Source organism: Argiope bruennichi, chromosome X2, assembly GCF_947563725.1.
Source record: "Argiope bruennichi chromosome X2, qqArgBrue1.1, whole genome shotgun sequence".
Classification (NCBI taxonomy): domain Eukaryota; kingdom Metazoa; phylum Arthropoda; class Arachnida; order Araneae; family Araneidae; genus Argiope; species Argiope bruennichi.
The window spans coordinates 94,189,360-94,210,908 of NC_079163.1; the positions used below are offsets into that span (position 1 = coordinate 94,189,360).

General features: G+C 28.7%; 1 protein-coding gene across 3 annotated transcripts in view; it reads left to right on the plus strand.

Moving 5' to 3' along the window:
* Positions 1-494: 494 nt before the first annotated feature.
* Positions 495-21,549, plus strand: part of LOC129959999 (C-terminal-binding protein-like) — a 74,733-nt gene continuing 53,678 nt past the window's right edge. For 2 of the 3 annotated variants that reach the window (XM_056072973.1, XM_056072975.1), the window contains exon 1: positions 495-890. The gene's annotated coding sequence lies outside the window, so the exon portion shown is untranslated. Of the gene's footprint in view, positions 891-14,116; positions 14,136-21,549 lie in introns of those variants that run through there. The other variant, XM_056072974.1, reaches the window with a different exon arrangement.

The window sequence follows — 21,549 nt, forward strand, 5'->3', positions numbered from 1 at the left end:
GTTAGTATAATAAGTTGAGTGACTTCCGAATTTCAAATTTTTAAACCTTTACAAAGTAAAAAGTCCTTACTGAGTATCAGAAGCGTTATTTATTTGAGTGTTAAAAGACGATACTATATTAGTAAGTAACTTAATTATCGTAAGTATCTAACTTCTTTAAGAACTGTCTTTAGTGCTTTCAATTCATAAGTTTTTTATTATTTTGAAATGCATTAACTAAATCATATAAATTCAACATTAATTTCTATAATTAATTAATTTTTTAATGAATTTAAAACTTTTCACTCCATCAGATTTTGAGCATAAATAATAAACAAAAAATCATTTCTGATTTAATCAGAAAATTTCAACCCTGCTATCGAAATTCCAAAATCCCGCCAGATTCTGCTCATCGCTGGCGACTAGAGAACAATCAGTCATTTTGTAAATATGTATACTCGTCGAACAATAAGAGGCAAGCACTTCTACCTTTCCTCCTACGTCTGAAATCGACTCTGCCACAGAGAACTCCGCCAGAAAGAACCGTTAGTGGTTGGCTCAATCTGTCCTATCACGACTCACTTGTCCGGTCTTTCTCTGATCGTCGCCATTTCTACACATCTTCTACCGCTGATCACTTAACGACAGCGATTCCGGATCATTGTTATTAAACATTAAATTGTTTTCTAAACCTCTCATGCGATTTTTCTGAATTGAAGACACTGGACATCTTGAGTCGAAATAGCAGATTTAGCGAGGAATTGATAATTTCTGTTTAAAGACTTCCTTGAAGGGGAAAAAGATTATCAAAACTCAAGTTCTACTTAATTTACGAGAGTAATATTCATATTGTTGTGTGTCACTGACCTCCTGACCTTGGAATATTTTAAATAAAGCACGATTGTGATAAAGTAAGTTCTTTTCAGTTATGTTCAGCTAGTTAATATTATTGTAATATTAAAGATTGGTTCAGGTCGCGGTGTTATATCCTGACGCGGTTTGCAACTTGCGTTGGCGTGGGAAGTAAGCAGCGGTGAGTGAAGTGTCGCGGCGGGATATTCTGGGAGAGGGTAGGGGGCCGAAGACTGGGCTTTTATTTATTTACTCTCTTAATGTAGGACAATTGTATTTGTTTTCTTAGTTGATGCTAATTTATTATGATTCGTGTGAAATTTTTTGGGAGTTCTTAATGGAAAGTAGTTATTATATTTTCATATAATTAAGGAAGAGATCCGTATAGGCGATTTAAAAATTGCTGTAGTTCGTAGAATTGCCTAATTGAACAAGAAGGTGCAAATAGCGCACTTAATAGTGTTATATTTATATTAAAAACTGTTTGTTCCGGATTCCTGTGTATTACATAACTTTATTTGCTCTATTTGATTTATTTGAAATGTAATTTTCCGAAAGATACAACGTAAATCTTTGTACTTGTGTACATAATTCATCTCACCAACGGTAAATAATGCTGCTATGAGCTCCCACCAAATTTTCTATTTATTTAGCTGAAATTTCATTCAAAAAATGTTTGTATTTCTTTCTTTTTTTAAAAGACATATCATAAACTTAATGCTTTAACTTGTTATTGTCTTGATAAGTTTTCAGTGATTTTCACGAGTAATTATTACATTATAGGGATATAAATTCATTGCAGAAAGTTGTCAAACACTCGAATTTGAAATTGCATTTTAATATTATGATTAGATTAAATTCATTTAGTTATTCTATTATTGTGTTAGTTATTCCTAACTTTGAAGTGTTATTACATTCTTATATTAAAAGTATTGGTATACTTGTATAAAACTTTATTATTATAATACAGACTTGATACTTCTTTATTCTTAGTTTTACATCAGAATGAAATTATCTAGCTGTTATATTATGGAGCAGGTTAATATTTGAAAAGCATAATTTCATTCAAAAGTAATTTTTCATTATTTTAAATACATACTTTTGAAATAAATTTCTTTTATACATATTTTTTAATTCAATAATATTTTGAAAAAAAATATTCATCATTTTAAAGTATTATGGTTAAATTCTAAACTGCTTAACTACTTTTTTTAGAATCCTTTCTGCATTTAATTCTGTTTACATTATAAAAATAGATTCTTCTATTAAGAATGCAAATAAATTGAACTGAACCAAGTATGTTAAGCATTAGAATTTATGTAAACATCCAAATTATGAAGATGTTTTGTTATATTTATACTGAAACAAATTAACATGTCTGCAATATTATAAACTTATAGATTTTTTTTTAAAGCATTGTAAATTCTTTGACTTCCTGAGTGGAATAAATAGCTTTTAGTCAAAACAAAATCAATCTTTTATTTTCCTTCTTATCACTATTGGGTTATAGGATGCAAATTTTTGTGTATGTATTTTTACATGCAGACTGTTAGTCTATATATAAATCTTGCTAAATTGGCATATTAATGACTAAAAGGAATTTAAATTTAAACTGCAGATGCATTCAGTAAGCAGTTTTGTATTTAGAGAAGTATTTCAGTTCTTTTTCCAGATTTTTTTTCATTTTCTTTATCTACAAGGAGCTATTAAATTACATAATTTCTTGTGATTAATGATGAAATATGTTTCCCCACTCCCTGCCCTTATGTATCATTGAGTTAAACATGCTTTCTGCACTGTTGTGCTGCATTTGTGTGTGAAGCTGCTACTGTATAGTTTGTTTACCAATGAGTTAGATTTACTATGAAAAGTATACAAGGTATGCTGTTTCTTATAAATTTTTCCTGTGTCAAATATTTGGTCTAAATGAAATTTATGGTTAAAGGAAGAAACTTTTATAAAGAACTAATCAAAAGCATACAAAAACTGGATCAACGTATTAATTTGCTTTTAATTTAGAAAATATTATTAGTTGGTAGAATCTTAAATAATATGTAGGATTTGTGTTTATAAATACATCTGATTTTGTTTTTATGTATGTATTTGGTACTGTATGTTATAAGCTATATGAGCTTGTTTAAGTTTTTTGAACTACAAAAATGTTTTCTGAAACTATTGCATATTATATTTAGTTTCACATATTTCATCTATTTATATAAATGAATATAATTTAAGTTTCAATTAAATTATATTGACTGAGAGATCAGAATATTTTTAAATTTAGGAAATAAAAAGGTATTACATTAAAGCAAAGGTATCCTAAATACAAGTTTTAAGCTAAGTTTCTAGAAATTAAATATTTCTTAAAATTAATTTTCTGTCTAATAAGCTTATTAAAAAATGTTTGATATCTCATTCCCCTCTAAAAATGTAATATAATTTTATATACTTTAGATTGAATCTTATAAAATTTTTTCTTAACATATAGAATGATCTTAAAATAATATAAAACATGAAAACTTTAATATTAAGTATATGATTTATTATATTAGTCAAGAATGAACCAGACAAATATAAACTGTATTGATAAATTTCAACAGAAATAAGCAATTTTAATTTGCTTATATGACATTCCTTCTTTTATCTGTTCTTAATTTTTTTCTTTAAATTGTTGGCATTTTATCTCATAAACCCAGTTGTTTTCTTATGCAGTTATCTTGAATTTTTGCCAGCTGTATTAGGTAATCCTTTCTTAACCTACTCAAATGAAAATAGTGCTGATTTTGCTGTAAATTGTTCAGTAATGTACTTGCAACAGTTTCTTGCTTGAATTTCATGACAAAAAAACTGTGTCCAATTTGTTAATTATTTTTATGGTAGACATTTTTTCTACATTTATACCCAAGAGCAAAAATATTTACATGATATTATTTAGTATTTGTACAAATTGTTATATTAAAATATTTTAAAAATTATATGTTAGCAGCTGAAAATAACCTGTGAAAGACTGGAATGCATTAATTTTAGATGTTACACATATATTAACATATTGTTAATTGCTATAATTAGTTTTAAATGCACTATATTATTTTTAAAAGATCATTTTATAATTTAATTGTAGTGATTTACATTTCTTGGTAACTCTCCATTTTAAATGTAAGTTGATCAATAAAAAAATTTATATGCAAATAAAATGAGCATTTCTGGTATTGAATTAAGATAAGGCTGAACATAAAATTGTTTTATATGTGAATATTTTGTTAGGTAATATTTTCTAAAATAGAAATTCATACTTTTTAAATTAGTAAAGAGGCTTCTGTGAAATTTTTTGATATTATTTATGCAAATAATAGAACAAAATAAATGTTTGTAAAAGTTAGAAAAGCACAAATTTATCTGTACAAAAGTATATTAATGATATTACTATGATTTGCATGTATTATTAGTCAAAGTCAATCCACTTTTTTTAATTTCTGCATATTTCTTAGAGTATAACAATAACTAGTTTAATTAGATATGAATCTCTCTGAATAACATAATTTAATTATACAACATTTAAATTTAAAGTTATTAGTAAAAAATCTGTTATCTCTTCATTCTAAGAATTTTTTTCACTACCATTTTCCACTTAAAAATGTTGGCTCGTGTATTTACATGCAAGAACAAAAATAATTAAATAGATAACCATCAATTGATTGAAAGAAAGCAAATTATCAGTGAATAAACAAATTGATTAAAGATGTTTAACTAAGCGAATTTAATCTTGTTTAATTATTTGTGGGTTTTGTTAGTTTGCCGAACACGAATATAATGTCCATGATGATGATGTGCATTTATTTATATCTAAATTTTTTTTAATTATTCAGTTCTATAGAATATCATCAGTGAATTAAATTTTTGATTTTATAATCATCATGTAGCAAACAGTATACCTTTTATTAAAAAATTATAAAATGAAAATCAAATTAAATCCATAATTAGTTAAATTATTTTTTTATAATTATTTTTGTAAGCTAATTGTAAATCATAAGGAGTTCACTTCAGGATTTAAGAAATCTACAGTGTTGCATTTTTGTTTTGAAAAGCATCCTAAACTTTTTAGATCTGACATTTTGAGTGCTATCTAATGGGCTATTCCTTATACCTTGAGTTTGATCTTTGTAGTGTTGGCTTTTATGTTTCTTTATTTTGTTAATAAACTGTTATCATTCTTGCATTTGGGATCAAAAAATTTTCAAGTTTCAATAGAATTTTCCAGTTAATCTTATAGTGAGCAGCTTAATGAAGATTACTTGCAACTAAAGCTTACCTTCAGATTTTTAGTAAATGTTGATTAAAAATTGTTTATAAGGTATGTAGTGTCAGTTACTCATTTGAGATATGTATTATAACTTCCTGAAAATTTTTATATGCAAATTCTTTATTAAACAATTAAAAAAAAACTGTCAAATCTACAAAATCCATAAATTTTATCTTGATATTCATTATCTGCAGTTAATTTTTTTTTACTTGCCATCTTGCTTTAATTGATTGACCCTACATAAGAATATATCATAGCATTGAAATAATAAATAATATATAATTTGAAAAAAGGCAGAATGACAGTATAATTTTACATATTTGTTAAACTATAGAATCTTCACAAAGTTTAATAATATGTGATGCCTGCTTATAGTTAAATTCATATATATTAGTCCTTGTATATTAGAATTCAAGGCTCAAACATAAAAGTTTGTAGAACATACTGATTCTAAAAATATTCTACATAGAGCATGTGATCATAAATGTAACCAACAGATGGAAATCATGTCTTGCTGTGTGATGCAAAATGTTCTGGAAGTATTAGATGCTGTATAATTTATGGGATACATGTATCAAATCAGTTAATTCTAAATTTTCATAGAAAACAAATTAGTATTTTTTTAAGTTCGAAAAAGATACAAATTCAACGTTAATGCAAGAAAAATGAGTTGAAAGATGCATGGAAGTATATATTTTTTCATGTAGTATCTAACTGGCAATTTATTGGAACAGTTTTCAATTTCAAAATAAGAAAAAAGAATTTTGAAGCTTAGAACTTAAGACTAAGGGGATGAATTAATTAGAAACCAAAATGGATCTTTATTTCACATATATATCCCAGAGACATCTTTTCTTAATATAATGTTTCTTGCATGCTGTAGTATGTAGTTGTCTTAAAGGTTTTGTAGGTTTTTGGATACAATAAGGCAATTTTTCTTTGGATAAAATATTTTTTTTTCAAGCTTAACCAATACTTTCATATCAAATTATTTGAAGACAAAATAACAGATTTGATAAAATTTGAAAGTTCAGATGAATTAATCACCTCATAAGTCTACATCTCTTCAATATTTTAAAGTAGCAGTCAGTTATCTAATAAATTAAATAAAACAGTTACCAAACCAGTATGTTCTGATGGTACTTTTAGAATTGTGTATGTCACTGTACAGTAATGGCTATATATTAAATTTGAACAGTTAGAAAAATATCCATTCTTTTATTGAGATACAGGAAAGGAAACCTTTCGATTTCAGTGTATTTTTGTGATCATATAGTCCAATTTTCTTAGTAGTATGGAGGAATATGATGCTTATATTCTGTATTGAATTAAGGTGAAAGCTGAAGATAAATATAATTGCAATCCGAAGTATAGAAGTGAGAATTTTCATTGAGCTCCTAATAAGTGGTAGTTTATATTGAAGTGCTCTCATTTGAAATATTCCATGTATTTTTTTTAAACTCATGCAGTTTTTGAATATAAGTAGACAGTTTTTGATTTTAGTAAAATATTCACTGCAAAGGGAGCTAATGCTTTGATTTCAAATTTAACACATTATAGTGAAAGCATGAATACTTCATGTTCTCACTAAATTGATGTAGGCATATTTTTTTATGTTTTTTTTTAAGGAAATACATTAGCTTTATCTTTAAAAACTAATCCTTTGCTTTTGTTTCGCCAATTAATAGTAACTTAATAGAATAATTATATTGTTTTATAAGTTTATATTAAAATAAAAGTAATTTGCTGAAAATTAAAATAAATATTTATTTATGAAATAGAAAGTATTGTATTAAAGGTTTTGTTAACAAATTTGCAATCTATAAAAGCAGAAAAAATAATTTATTCTTATCTTTTTTTTGCAGTTTCAATTGTTACTCAAATATTAACAGGATAGGAAGTAGGGAGTGGTGGGAGAAATACCTTTAAGAGATTAAACTCATGCAGGAATTGCATGCAAATTTGTATTCAGTATAATTTTTTTTAAAACTGTAAGTTGATCTTTAAAATGATTTTTAACACTTCTGAGATTTTCCTTCTTTTTGTTCTATTATTATCACAACAGATATCTTAATGATATTTAGTTGATAAAAATATTAAAATTTGCAATTTCATTTTTCCATAGATTTTTTAATTCTGAGAAGGCAGTAGAATAATATACTGCCTTTATAAATTCCGATTTCTCAAGTACATTTCCTTGTCTTCGATTATCAAGCTGATTTATAAAGAAAGCGAATAATTTGTTTAGAAACCGAAACGGTTTTAAAATATGTTGTTGGACAACATGCCTTTAATAAAAAACAAATATATGGAAATTATTTTCGGCGCAACTTTCGCTTACATTTGAAAGTAATCTCCATATTTTTTTAAGGAGTAATACAGTGCAAAAGTATAGTAATTTCTAGACGTTTTTTTCGAAGAGAGATATCGCTTTTAAAGCACCTTCCCAGAACACGAAGCATGGAGGTAGAAAGAAGCCATACGAATGAAACAAAACGGAAGACTGATTAGATCTGCTTAATTCCCTGGTTTGGTGGTATACACTTGTTTCCCTATACCTTTCTCTACTGACCTCACTCGCTGATAGAAAACCAAACCGTATTAAAAAAAAAAAAAAAATGCAGAATTTAGTGGACGTTTCTTATTCTATTCGATTCTTTCTTGAAGAGTTGGTTTTGTTCTATCATCGATATTTTATTGTGTAATATTAGTTTTGAAAACATTTTCCCCCCTTCCTTTGCACCGTAATGCGGGAGATTTATTGTCAATTTCGAATTATTTTGTTTTGGAAATTGTTTTTGTGATCCCTGATGGCTTACTGTACGAGTTATGTTTAAAATCAATTAATGAAATTTCGTGGAGAAACGCATTTTCTTTTATTATCTTCTGTAAAATTATACTAGCAGTTTAGTCAGTAAGATACACTTTCGCGTTTGCAGCTAATTAGTATGTGGTTAGTAGTCAACCATCTTTAATATTCACTTGTGAGATTTATTTAAAGGGGAAAAAAATTTCTTGCCTCTTTTTCATTGTTTTTTTTTTTTTTTTTTTTTTTTTGTTGTTGTTGAAGTTAATAATTTGTCTGGATGCGATTCATGTTAATGGTTTTAACGACAGAAGAATAGTTTTAAATTGAGATGTTACCTTGGTTCCTATCGAATTAAATTAGTTTCGTGAAGTTGACTTTTTCGTTTTTCTTAAAATTCTAGATAATTGTTTTGTGTGATTTCTATAATTATATTCCTATGTCGTTAAATTTTGAAGTGGATTAGGATTTAACCAGTAGCTTTATGATGATCGAAACTTTATTTGATTTAATTACCCCCCCCCAAAAAAAAAAAAAAAAAAACGTGTTCAGAGAAGGAAAAAATTTTCATTCTAGTCCAAACTAACGTTCATTTATTCTAACGTTATCGAATTTAGACACGCAAGTGTTTTCCTTTCTCTTTAAGTATTTCTGCCCTTCATTTAAAATGATTTATAGGTATCGTGATTTTTATTCATTTTAGTATGGAAATTGAGTCAATAAATATGCAGTTTTATTTTTCTGTCATAAAAAATCCTTCTAAAAAGCAATAAGTTGCAGTTAAGAATAACTTGTATACAATATTAATCCAAGCATGCTAATTTGATTATTTCGTTTTTCTTTTATACTAAACTATTTGTATTTATCATACTTTTTATGCATAAAGATACTAGATGTTTTTTTTATTATTGCTGATATAAAATTTTATTACCATTTTTATTTATTTTCCACGTCGGTCTTACGGGTGTTAAATTAAGTGCAAATTAGTGAGAATTTTTTTTATTTTGTATTTTTTCAGCAGATACTAGATAAAAAATATCCATATTTTAGTTCATTAACTTTTAAAGAATCTTAGTTCAAAATTTAGAATTGGCTTACTTACTTAAATCAGTTAGTTGTATGATTAGTACCAAATATAATTTGTTTATGCTTGTGATTATCTCATTAGGGGTAGTAATACTTTTTATACTAGGTTATTTATAAAAATAACTTATTTATTTGCAAATTTGATGTTTTTATGTTTAATATAAAAGAATCCACTTTAAAATGTTTGATCGAAAAAATAATTTAGAATATGAAATTATTTGAACAAGAGTTATGGTCAGTATATAGGGGAGGAAAGAAGACTTCATTATGTATTTTATCTCGGAAATTCTCTTACCCAGGTTCTAAGGAAGTTATGTCTTACAGGAAGTATACAATACGACCACACCCTGTTGATGCAAAAAATAAACTGTTTATTTACGTTCGTACAAGCGAAAAAGAGGGAAGGAAAACAAGAATAAATGGTAGAGTGCGCCATGTGGTGTGGGTGAACGAATTATTGTAATCTTGTCTAGTGACTTTTAGAGTATTAAAATTTATCGACGAAAGTTAATGTTCAGATGGAGAGATTTCATCGTCAACTCTTTCACTTGAATTTTTGAAAGTTAATGTCAAGGACAAATCTAATGTAGATATATATTATGTTTAGTTAATTTGTTTATTGAGTTATTTTCTTGCTATTTTGTGAGCAAGAAAATAACTAGAAAATTGTATTTTTTATTGAAATGAATTATTTACTAACACTTCTCATTCCTTCATGAATTAAAATTCTGAAATAAAATGATCCAAAGCCAATTAATGGAGTTAAATATTAATTACCTATTTTTACATTAACTGAAAATTAACTTTCGGTGTATAAATCCCCTTAGTTCAAAACGGACTTTTATGAGAACGTGGAAACGAAGGTTATTGCTTCAATACATGCTTTATCACAATTTTTATAAAACAAACGCATGAAATTGTGATCCTCAGATTTCCTTTTATATGTATTTGTCGTGTTTTCGAAAAAGGAAATGAAAATTGAGAGTTCCTTTCTCTCTTCTCTTTTTTCTTTATGTAGTTGCCTACTAGGATACATTGCCAGGTGTTATTTCAATTAACGTTCATCATCATCCAGCGCGTTTGGTAGGATATAGATGAAATTTCGGAAAATTAGTTGCGGATCCTAGAGAAATGGATTCATGAAATAAAGATAACATCCATTAAAAAAAATGCTGCACATGTGCTTTAAAGAAGTGTAACTGAGTTGATATTAGATACAATATGCAGTTATTACACACGTTATGTCGCGAATTTTGGATTTTTATTAAAAATTTTTCCGGAGCTCTAAAATATCAATTATATTTATGATTTTGAATTATTAGAGGTTGATAAATTATTAATTAGAAATATAGTTTATCGTAGTTTACTGTTAAATTTATTATTCTTTCATGGGAAGGTTTTCAAATAGAATACGCGCTCAGTGGTCTTTGACATCCATAACATGGCTATTAAAAAAATGCCATATCAATAAGTGGCTCCCAATTATCTTTGAAGATTAACCCCCTGTTATTTTATTAGGATAGCATGTGACATTAGAATTTTATTTTTAAAACGATGCATTATGGATTGTAATTATTTATGCTAGTAAGGAAAGGCAAACAACTACTAATGTCAGACAATATTTACGAATGGATATTAAGATTTATGTATTTTTTGGATTAGAAAGAATAAATACGGCACTTTCTTTTTGCTTTAATTTTTTCCTCGTGTTGTAAAATAATTTGCATGGCTAAATAGTTAACATGTGATGATAAGGAAACCAGTTTCCATTATTTGTCAAGATTAATACGTAAGCATAAGTTAACGGCGGTTAGTTTTAACGATGCGAATCTAGAAAATTGCAGGTTATGCGCCAAGGTTGAAATGAATGTTGTAAGTTAATTACTTATTTCTCTCACCTTTCAAAGTTAGCTGTCCGCTTTGCCATTTTTTTTTGTTTCTTTTTTCCTTGTCCAAAGCTCAAGTACGATTATAGAAAAATCGAAGAATCCATTATTTGTTTCGAAATGTTTGAAAATATATAAACTAAATATTTTTTGTATGGTATTTTTTTTTGTCTAATAAAATAACGATAGTAGTATCATCGATACCAAGTCGAAATCATGCTATATATCTAAAAGCTGATTGCTTGATTGATTCTTTTGAAACCGTCTTTTATCTCACGGAGCAAACGACAAATTGTCGTTTCCACCAGTTCTCTTTGCTTCATTGCCTCCTGTATTTTTTTCAATGTTTAGGCTTAATATCAAACTTTTCGTGCTTGTGAAATAAACTTGTTCGGGAAATTTGCCATTTTCTATTAGGTTGTGCGGCAGTTACACGTGTTGATGCATTAAAAATTAAATAGGAAATTGTATAAACCAAGTTTCCCCAAATTTGGATTAATTTTTTTTTTAATTTGATAGAAAAAGACAAATCGGCAAATAAAACTGAACTGTGGAAGTAATTAATACTCGATGTGGGAGTGAGCGATTTAAATAAGAAATTTTCGTAAAAAAATTCAAATGAAGTATGAAATTCTTTTAAAGGAATTAGAAGTAAGATTTGTTGATATCTAGCATTTTGATTTAATGAAACTAATTCATCACTTATAAAAAGTAAAATAATTATTTGAATTACCCCGCTTATTTTAAATTAAACTCGGTGGTAAATTATTAACATTAGAATTACCAAAGAATGACCAATCATTTTAATTGGTTTGATATTTTAGTGTTAGAGCAGAGTACAAGTGCACTCACTCGCTGGTTTTAAAAAATGAGCAATATTTAAAAATAGTTATATATATATTTAATTTAAAGCATAATTTAATAAGAATTGATACTATTGGTTTCAAAAATAAATAGGAAAGTTAAAAGAAATAAATTTTATGAAATATGTGACGAAGTTTTACTTGGATTTTTTTCTAGACGTTAATATTTTTAAAGAGCAATGCACCCAGTAAAAATGCTATTTCAGATATGTAGAATATAAATTGATTTACAGAGTCATTCTTTTCACTGCTTGGCCGTGGTATACGAAAAGCCATAAAAAAAAGTCGGAATATTTGCCTTTCTTCTTAATACACAAATCTTTACACATTACGTAATGTAGATTTCGACAGTCCATTGTTTTCTTTGATTCGTAACAACATTATATCCGTATGCTTGAAAGAATAATATAATCATTTTTCGTAAATCAGAAAATGATAATCAACTCCTGACATCGAACTTGGATAAGTTTTATAAAAACTGGTAGTATCGTTTATTTGAAACAATAAAAATACCTTACAAAAGAGTACAACAAAATTTGATAACTAAATTTTCATTTTCTTTTTTTTTTAACTGAGAAATAATTGGACGTTTGCCAAGCGTCACATGCATTGGGCGAACAATATCTTAATGTGTTCTACGTTGAAACTTTCCCCCCTTTTTTCCTTTTTCATTTTAAGCAACTTAAAACAAAGTGAAAACGATGTCTTGCATGCGTAGAAAACAACTCTTTATGCTCAATCAACACCGGAACAAGAACTACATCCTTGTTTATTTCAGGAATTTTGTCAAATCATGTGACCCTGAAACTTTGCCAGAAAGCTCGGGTGATTTTAGTTCGCTCAATGTACGCCTTCATAAATTGCTACACTATTTTAAGGGTAAAAACGCGTTTTTACTTATCGGGTCGTCGATCATTTCGGCGACGACCATGCTTCCAATAGAGGCCAGCACATGAGGGATTCCGTATTTGCCTGGTTTGGGCATACATGAATAATAAACATCGTAACAAAAATGGAACAGGAAATACATTTTTCCTTGCACCTGTCCCGTAAAATTCAATTTAAAAAGGAAGTAAAGATAAATTTAAAAGGATTCTTCATCCTGTTGTTTCATAGTTTGGGAAAAGTAAATAAAATGAGTACTAAAATCATTAAATTGCCGTCATATTTTATTTGCTTGCTGGTGAAACCTTAAGTCATATTTAATTTCTTTTAATGGAGTAGATACACGCGATGCAAATCACGTGATAAGCGTACTGCACTTGTCTAATATTTAGTTTTATGACGTCATACCTTTTTTCTTTTGGAAACTGCAAAATGAATTCTAGAATTAAATTATGCCCTGGATGTGCATCACGTGAGCATGAATTGGTTTCTTTGTAATTTTATAGCATCTTTATAACTAACTAGTCACTAAGCTTTCCGTGTTTGGTTTTAACTTGTTAATTTTGATGTTTGACTATTGAGATCTCATCAGATTCTAATTGTCGTTTTTTAGAATGTTTGATGAAACCTAAAGTAAAAAATAAAAAATAATTTATATATTAAATTGTTTTTCATGAAGAATTTTTAATTTGACTGTTAAGATTTCAGTTTGCAAGATTTTTACTTAAAAGTTCAAAATGGATTTTGTCGAATGAAGAGAGAGGGGGAATTCGAATGTCCCTTATAACGAGAAAGTTTGAAAATTGCATAGGAATTCCCGATTGACCGAAATGAAAAGATGCTCTCAGCTGAAAAGCAGTTCTCTTTACAATCTGCAAATAATATATTACTGGCGATTTAGTGGTTCAAAATATTGATTCTTTGCAGCATGACAACTTTAGAGACTGTGCAAATTAAATGAGTCAAACTTAATTTCAGCAAAGGACTTTTAATCGCCGTAGAGGGGGGAGGGGGGGTACGGAATCGAAGAGATTTTTCTCGTTTTCGCCGCGAACAATTCGGAAGAGGCTGGCTTTTATAGAAGAGCATTATCGAACGGGAAACACAGCCAGTGGCTCCAGAGGAATCGGTGCTTTTCTCCCTTTTTGTGTTTCCTTTCTCCTCTACTCTTCTTTTTTTTATTTTTGTTGCGTTCTGATTCTCATCATCCGGTTACGCATTTTTGAATTTTGTCTTCCCCCACTCCCCTTCCTTTCTCAGACGGCGGAACAAATGTCGGCGCGTCTGCAATGGCATTGCGCATGGTCTCCAAAACTCGTTGCTTGTTCGATCCAGGCATTCTTTTTCTTGCTAAGGAGAACGTTCCTTTTCTTAATTAGCCAAATAATCGAGAGAATTCAAATGGACGTCTTCTACTACTGGATGTTGCTGCATCCTTGACGGCACATCCGAATCGATGAGTTGGTTCCCTACGACAGGTAATCCGAGTGACTGCTCTTTTGTGGCTCGAACGACTATTTTCTGCTGAGGTGGGGATCGATATAAATTAAGGAAGTCCCTGGTGCTGTGAAGTTTTGGATACAATGTTGTCGTTCCTTCCTTGCGTGTCAGTTAATCCGTGTAGACGCGAAGAAAGATCGAAAATGGAAGACTCGGTTCAGAAATGGGCTCTTTCTTTCAGCAGGATATGAAGGGGGCCAGCGTATAAAAGAACTTAGTATTGTAGATGGCGGGTTACGTGCAAGCTTGCTCGTTTTATGCTTTAGTTTTTATAAGATTTATAAGAAATTTCTTAAAAGATATGTGACACGCTTGTTTGATGTGAGGTGTGATGAATTTATATTCTTGATGGGCAACGTAATACTTCAGTTTTCATATACTAAATAAAAGAATCCTGTATTGCTGTTAAGCCGATTATGCGTAAGCAGCTCATTTTATGCTCATTACACGTTGTTTCAATTTAAACGAAAATTTACTTAAGAAATTGAGAAGACACGCGTTTGCTGTGAGGTACAATGAATTTGAACTTTTGGGACCGCATCACATAGTTTTTCGACTTCTAGAGTTAATAGAATTTAAATAAAAATGTTAGGTGCTGAAATGGAAACCGTATAAAATCGTTTGCTGTCAAGTAAATGTGCTGTTATTGAAGCTGCTTTTATATTTTTATATGCTGAAAATAACGTGATCGAAATAAAGTTTTTCTTCAAATTTTACCGTACTGCCGTTTATTCGAAAGTTGATAGCTGTATCAGATTGTTTACTACTAAAGATACTATCTTTTAATACTTGCAATGAATGAAACGAGCTTTGAAGTATATTTGAAGGGTTTCGAATGACAACTGAATGACCTTTACCGCTGCGTTTTTATCTATTTTTGCCGAAGATATGTTATTCAATAAGTTTTTTTTTTCAACTTGAACTAATGATTGTTTATTATTTTATATAATATTCCCAGTGATCCCTTTTATTTCCAGGAATTCAATTTTCGTAATTAGATGTGAATAGGTCGCTTCGTCTGAATCCTCGTTTCGAAAGTGTGCCCTCTAAGCTTTTGCCAATTATGTAAATAATTGATGCTTTCGATCAAATTCTTCATTTAATCATATCTATTATAGTGAGTAAAAGATACAATGAGATACAATTAGAGTGAGACGCAATTAGCACTGGTTTCATGTTTCTCCCTTTTGTGTCTGACCAGGGATTGATCAATTTAATATTTCTAATAGACTATTTGTAAAATTTTGTGCATTTTCTTTTAAAAGGTTGCATGTGCATCACTTATCTACACTGTTTTAACAAGGTGGAATTATAGTTATATTTTACAAATATCAGATTGTTTGTAAGCCGCACTTATTTTGGTCTGCGTATGGCTGCCTGTCTAATGAAACAATTACTTTTCTTCCTGTGGCGTTTCCTGTCATTGGTTAACACGAGTGACGCGCCTTCGGGATTCCCGTGAGATGAATCTATTTTTTTGTTTTCTTTGATGATATGGTGGTTTTTCATTGTATAGTTTCTATTCTATGAGTATGGATAGGTCTGCATGCACATTATATAATTCATTTGTTATTTTTGTTATTATCGGTAAGTTTTCATTGTATTTCCCTTCACCCTCCTGTGTTTGAGTGACGCAGACGAATTTATTTTTTTACCAGCGGATCTGTGGTTATTATCTGATAACCAAGCATTAATACTACGAAAGATGATTTTAATACTGTTTTCCTCATTTTCTACTTAGAGTAATTTCTTGATATTGTTTCTTAGAAAGTCGAGTGTAACAAGATTTTAATCCTTTCACAGACAGCAACATTTTGATGAGCTGCAGAAATTGATATGCGATTTATTAAGTGGGAGTGTTATATTTCTTATTTGCTCAGTTACCGCCTAAGGAAAGTTTTAAATAGCAAAGAAAAGACTGGACAAAATGAAAATGCTCAATGAATCATTTGGCCATTCCTTTAAGATAGTATTAGTTTAAAAAAAATTAAAGTTGTTTAGAATTGGATGCATGTTGTGGCTTATAAATTTTAATATCACATTCGTATCGTTTTGTATTATAATGAAAATTAATGCTATAGCCTTCACGTCCAGTAGCTTATTGTAATCCTGTATCTGATTAATTGTTTGAATGTATTTAATATATAAAATTTTTATGTATTTTTGAATATCATTTTGTATGCTGCCTCCTATTTTTCCGATCGCTCCCCCCTCCCCCCGAGTTTTTGTGGTGTTCCAAGATTAAGTTGGATAATTTAGATTCTATATTAATTTTTCACATTCTTGTCCCTTATAAGATGTGCTTAAAAAAAACCTATAGGTGGTTTTTAAGTTTTCTTCTTCTTTATGGAAGTGCAAATCATGTTTTAACTAAAATAATTATAATTATTGGAATAAGGCTATCGAACTATGGAATATAATAGTGCGGATGAATATCTATGTAATTACGTTACACGATTTTTTCATTTCCTTCATTCTCTTTTATTCTTTCCTGCATATTTATGTGTGTGCAATGAAGGTGCTATTTAAAAGAACAATGATTAAAATCTTATTGAAAAACAACAATAGGAACCAGTATAGTTTTTATAATATGTTCATTTAAAAAGAGGATTAAATAGAATTATTATTTATATCTAATTGCCGAAATTGGATATCAGCTGCTATCCTGAGTGGAGATGGTCTGAAAAGTTACAATTAATAAATAAATAATAACAAAAATCACCCTATTCGTATTTTAAAATTTAAATGCCAAACAGCTCCAGCTCTGCCCCCCCCTCCCCCAGCTAGGATCAAATTGTGATTGGATTATTATGCCGCGAGGAAAATTGATGTTCATTCAATGAAGGGTTTGCATATATTAATGTGCTTAAAATGTTTTATCTTATACGTTGAGGGAGGGGGGATGCCCAAACTTCTCCGTTTAAAAAGTTTCCTTTAATATTTAATTATAAAGTTTTCATCAACTTTAATCTGCTAACCAAGCTGGAAGCACTTTTTTTTTTTTCGTTATTAAGTTTATATTTCTAATGCTGTTTTAAAAAGTCATCTAAAAAATTAATGTTTTTTGTGTGTGTGCACTGTATATATGCTGTCCAAAAATTACGATTGCATCTCGCCCTAATTGACTCTTATATGATATTTTTCAACTGCTGCTTCTTTATTGAAAGAAAACGAAGTTAAATCGAGCTATCATTGACATCATAAAACTTCCATCATAAACTTATATGATTAACATCCCGTTCCTTTTATTTATTATGCGTAAAGCAACTCGTTCTGAAGATGTCAAGCAGTCTAATTCCGCGAAAACGTAGTTACTCCGATGAATTTTCTTCTTTATGTGAAGGAACCGGTCTTAGAGCTGTATCAATACCTTTTCATTTCAAGTTCAACGCGTGCGCTGCTTAGTAAGTTTTTTCCCCTCTTTTTTTTTCGAAATTGGTTTTTTTTTTGTATGTGTTTTCATGAATACGAAAAAGCATTGCATTCAAAATATGAGATTGATCGAAAGGAGGCAAACGTTCGAAGAGATTTGCTGTTAAAGAAGAGAGGGGGAAGAAAATCCGTATGAAAGGAAAATCCCCGTAAAGATTTTTTTTCCCTTTTTTACTTTTGTATCAAACATGGTTAAGTAACTCTTTAATTTTTAAGTCTCTTGCTTTCACAAATGGTATAATGAGATATAAAATTTGCAATATTTATATCATGTCTTCTTTACCCATCTTACTTAAACATACTTACTGTTGTTGATAAAAAAAAAATATTTTTCAAATAAACTATACACCATAAGCTTAAGGTTTGAATTTTTAGCTTCAGTGTTGAATTTCGGTGAATTCACTGAATATATATATATATATATATATATATATATATATATATATATATAATATATATATGTAATATAAAAGCCTCAACATCGATTTTACTAATTTAAAGAGAGCAATAAGTACTACTCATTTTTTATGTACTTTTTTCAGAATTCGCGTGGAGTTAAAATTAATGATGAAAATTTATAGAACAAGTAGATATTTCTGTTTAGTTCTTAGGTAGGCAGCCTTCATGCAACACATCTTGTCGATAAGCTTTTTTTTTTTTTTTTTTTACTTACTTTTCCTTTAACAATTGGTCTCGTAAATCTTTAAAAATGATTGAATTTTGCAATTTGATATAAATGTTTTTATAAACACATTACATCAGTAATGGAGTATTTTTTTTTGCGACTACTTTTTTTTTGTAGATTGTACAGAGTGACAAGTCATAATATATGACAGTGTTTTTTGAATTAGCATTTAAAACAACAGGACTTGATGACTTCCATATGTTTGGCACAATCTAGTTAAAACTGTTTTTGTGCCATTTAACTGTATCAAATAAAATCGAACAAAACCAAAAAAATGTGAAATAATGTGCTTTGAAATTTCGATTTCAAAACGTATTGTTAAAAGTTGAAACATAATTGCATCAAATGACGTTTCATATAACCATGAATCGATTCATTATTAATATAAGATTTAAAAAAAAATGTAGTCAAATTCATGAAACGTTGTATTATGATCTTGTTTTTCTAAACATTAATTTTATTTCATTTTTTTGAAAGGTAATAATTTATTGTTTGCTTTTTTTTTTATTAGATTTGCAGTGAACCCCTTTTTCTAATTCTAAAGCTTGCAATCTTTTTGAAGAATATTTCAACGCTTTGATAAGGGATATGCTATTTAAGTATCAGTTCCAAGTGGATAAACTTTTTTTTTTAGAAGCCTTTTTTTTTTTTTTTTTTCTTCCCACTTCTGAATAGGATTAAAGAAAAAAAAAAAATAATAACCGCTGATAACAGTTTCATTTTTTAAATTAGTATTGTTTAGAATTTTTTTCCTCTTTTTCTTTTTTTAAATAAGTACTTTCCGTGAAGAAATATTTCATTATTAATTTGAGAATTTTGATGTTCCCTCCCTCTTATTTCCCCCTTCTTTCTGTTCGTTTCCTAGTTAAGAAGTTAAATAGTATTTTACAAGACTCTTTTTTTTTTTTTTCCACGCTTTTATTTAATCTGACTTGTTTCGTCTTTGTGACGATGGAATTTTCTTACAAGATTTTTCAATTACTTCCTGTTCTATTAGTGGTCTTGAGATTTTATACGAACACCAATCTGATCAGGCTACCTATTGGACACACGAAATTGTACCCACCATCGTCTTCTGGATGAATCAGATTCTACTTGTTCTCATCGTAAATGTTTAACGTCATTGAAACACATCCTTATTGAAAGCTCTCATTTTAAAACCCAGCTTTTTATTTTTTGACTTGACAAAGAGAATAATCTTTAATGCTTTTCTTTTATATGTCTTAACCTGCACTGATTGATCGACATTCTCATATTTACTTTTTCAAAAAATTATTCGATTTTTTTCTCAGATTCAAACTACTTTTCAAAACCATTTTAGTTCTCTTTCAAATTTACTTTTCGATGTTTAACTCGTCAAAATTTAATCATTAAATTTTTATCACTTGCTTTAGTGATACCAGTTATTGAATTAAGGAAAGTAAGTTTGTAGGATTTTTAAAAATTAAATTAATTTTTTTTTGGTCATATAATGACCCTAGCACTATAAACCGCAAACAGTCACATTTGAGACTTGGTGTATAGTTGTTTCTTGCAGTTGGTAACGTAATTTGTTAATATTTTCATGATCTAATCGATTAATTTCAATTAATCGATTAGCTAAAATTGTGATTAAAGAGAGGTGCCTTCTGGTTGCGCAATGGAGGAGGAAGATATTTACAAGATTCCGTTATATTTATAATAATGAATTGTGGTATACATTAACTACAAAGAAATAAAAAAAAAAAAATCTAAAATCTAGAAGTTAAAACCAAATCGTAAAAGCTGAAGGTACTAGAAATAATCCGATAAGGAAATAACCTGCAGTGAATGTCTTAAGCTCGAAAATAATAAACAAAAAATTTAGATAAAATAATTCTCTCTCTCTCTCTTTTTGTATACGCTAATAAAACGCATTTGTGAAATTTTTTTCCATTTTTATTTTAGAAGTTTGCAGATTGATCGCACATATTGAGTTCAAAAGTATAGTTGTAGTGTGTAAAATGTAAAACAGTAAAAAATGACAGTGATTGACGTCAATGAAACAAACAGTCGTTGCAATAACAATGAAACCTTATATATATTTCACTTTTTTTAAAATTTTTTTTTTAGTTTGATTTGTCTAATGTTTGTGAAGACAGAATTTTTTAATATATTTTACTTTCGCCTTGTGATGAGCTTGACTTTTGGAATTTTATATTGTTTTGTATTCTTGATGACTATATGTTTTATATGGTAAAACGATTAATTCCGTATTTTAAACTTAACGGTAACTACACTTACTATTTTCTACTTGTATTTTTGTTTTATTTTTATATTTATAGTCGGTGTCAACCAGTTAACAAATGTTAAATTTAAAAGGCATCTGTGAATTAGTTTTTCTTATGTTATCTTCAACTACTTAAACATTTTTCGAAGTTAATTATTAGTTAATTCATTCATTTAATTAAATTTTGTACTGATGGGACCACATAGTAAGTGAAATTTCGGTGGTAGCATGGTAGGTGAAACACTTTGAGGAAAATAAATAACTTCAAGATTTCTTAAAATTTATAATAGCTTAAATAAAACTAAAGATTAAAAGGTAGGAAACAAAATAAAAAATTGTCTCCTTTTCAGGGCACTAATGAAAATGTAATTTAAAAATTCTTTTAAGTGAACTTTTATTTATCAACAATTAATTGAAATTTAATTTAAAGTTTATTAGTTTTGTGCTGCTAGTACAATATCTTGGTGTTCGTAAAAGTGGCAAAAAATTTCGATATAACAGCGCTTTTATAATTTCTCGATTAAATAAGAATCGCGTGTAAAGGAAACTCAAAGCTATGACAAGAAAACTCGTTTCAAAATAAATTGGGAAGGGGAAGGGCATAGTTTTTCTGGACTCTCAGACTAAAGATACATAACATTAGTACCTTGCAAGGAAGCATTAGTTATTTATATTTTTTAATATTAACAATCACCTAAAATTTTGCTTTAAGATCCTTTTCATCATAGATCGAAATTTTCTCTGACGAACTTTTAATAACTACACAATATAATTTTAAAAAATGAATATCTACACCCGAAAAATGACTTCAAAATATGTATCGACCCTCTTTTCCTTCGAAAGAAGAAAATCCTTCAGTATATTTGTAAATGTTAGCAGTGGCTCTATATATTTAAGAAATGAGTGAAAGGGAAAATATTCACGTGACAAATATATTTTCCCGCTCCTTGATAACTTATTTAGGTAAGTTAAATAGGCATTTGAATATTTGATAATTTGCATATAAATTGCATTTTTCTGTCAGTTA